Genomic DNA, 1,843 nt, shown 5'->3' with positions numbered 1-1,843 from the left:
TATATATAATAATTTTTTTATTTTTTTTTATTTTGAGTCAGTATTGTGTAACCTTCAACAAAAACCCTGTTTTTGAATAAAATTAATTTAGACATTTGAAGGTAAATCCTGATAGATGACTGATAGATAGGCTAGGTGTTGTAGGCCTAATAAACTATTTTGTGTACATTTGAAATTATAGCATTTTATATTCATATCATACCCTAGACAGAACTGTCATTCTATAATTGGCTATATTAAAATCCCCTATACACACTGCCTAACAGACAACTGAGCTCCACAGGCAAGTCTGATGCACCTGTTTCCCTTGTGTTGTGAGAGATTCGGGCTGGTTGTAAATGCCCTCGGGCAGGGCAGTCAGCTATGGCACCCATAATAGAATCATGAAAAGCTTTGACACCTTGATTAAACACAGACTCGTCTGATCAGAAATAGCCGCGCAGTTAATTCAATGACGGCAATGATCAAGGTTTAGATTTTATCTTACGGTCTGGCCCACGAAGCAGCGAAACCCGCGGCCTGCCTTTGACAAAGCTAAGAGAGGGCTGTTCGTTAATCGATACGATTTGAAAATAATACATGTTAGACAGTCTAATGGTACTGGAGCTAATCGAATTGAAGTCGAGCGTCTTGTTTTATCATTTGGCTCACAAGACCCACATGATTGAGTATTTGTTAATTGCAGACTAATTCGATCTCCTGATGATTATGATGAAAAGCTGTTCAACTTTAAAGTAATCTTAAAAGTCGCAAAGGTATATGAGGGTAGGCTACACCATAAAAGACCTCCGTAACAACATTAAAATATTTAAATTTCACTAGAATGAGATGTAAATGCAATACATAATTTTATTTTAATTGTTTTGTTTTGATATTGATTACATCTGCCATCTATTAAAATGCGGTGCAGATTTTGAGTAGCCTATAGGTGTTTAATTATAAAATTAAATTATGATAAATAAACAATAAATAAATACATTTCTTTTAAAAACCTTTTGATGCCAAACTGGGAATACACTTAATAGGATGTAAAATTTACATTTGAATGGTCCGAAATGGCACTAGGCTTACACCAATAAACATACATCTTTTGTGCATTAATGCTTACACTAATAAATGATTCCTTTCTTCTGAAAACTTTGCTTGTTCCCACTCGTTCACACTGTCAGATGTACGACTGGAATCCACATCTGAGCATAACATCGCTTGCGCTGGGCTGCGCTGTAGTTAAGAGCGATAATGGGGTTAGTTAATTAGTTTGAGCGACTCAGCGTGAATACAATAATGTTAGTTTCGGTTGTTTTCGATTCAAAGTCCAAAATCGTTTTAGAGTTATTGTTTAAATGTTGCTTAAAAGCACTGGACCTCTGTATCCAATAAATTCAGACTTACATACCTCACTATCTGGCAAACCTTTTATTCTTGTTTCTGTGATAGCAGTTTGTGATTGTAGTACAAGTATATGAGCATGTGACCCAACTCAGGTATCCTCAACAGCCAACCTCTGTAGTGCCTGGGTGTGTGTTAATTCATATCTATAAAATATGAGACACTCTTGAGCTTGATTGAATTAATTGTCCTTATTGTGTGGATGGGTATATTGTCCTGAGCACACTGTTACCTTGTGTCATTCAGAATAACAAAGAAGAAGAAGAAGAAGAAGAAAAACATCCTCAGTGATTAAATTGTGAATACATAAGCTTACATACAGTGCTGTCTGATGGAACGCATTAAATAACCAATGTGTACCTAGTATTGTATTGGCTCAGCAGGTAGTGGAGACAGATAACTGACAGATAACAAACATACAGTATTCAGTTCGCCCAGTCTCTCTCCCTCTTCT

The sequence above is a fragment of the Sinocyclocheilus anshuiensis genome, unplaced genomic scaffold, assembly GCF_001515605.1.
Source record: "Sinocyclocheilus anshuiensis isolate Anshui unplaced genomic scaffold, SAMN03320099.WGS_v1.1 scaffold126, whole genome shotgun sequence".
Taxonomy (NCBI): domain Eukaryota; kingdom Metazoa; phylum Chordata; class Actinopteri; order Cypriniformes; family Cyprinidae; genus Sinocyclocheilus; species Sinocyclocheilus anshuiensis.
The sequence above is the reverse complement of the archived record's forward strand: the minus strand, read 5'-3'. Positions refer to the sequence as shown.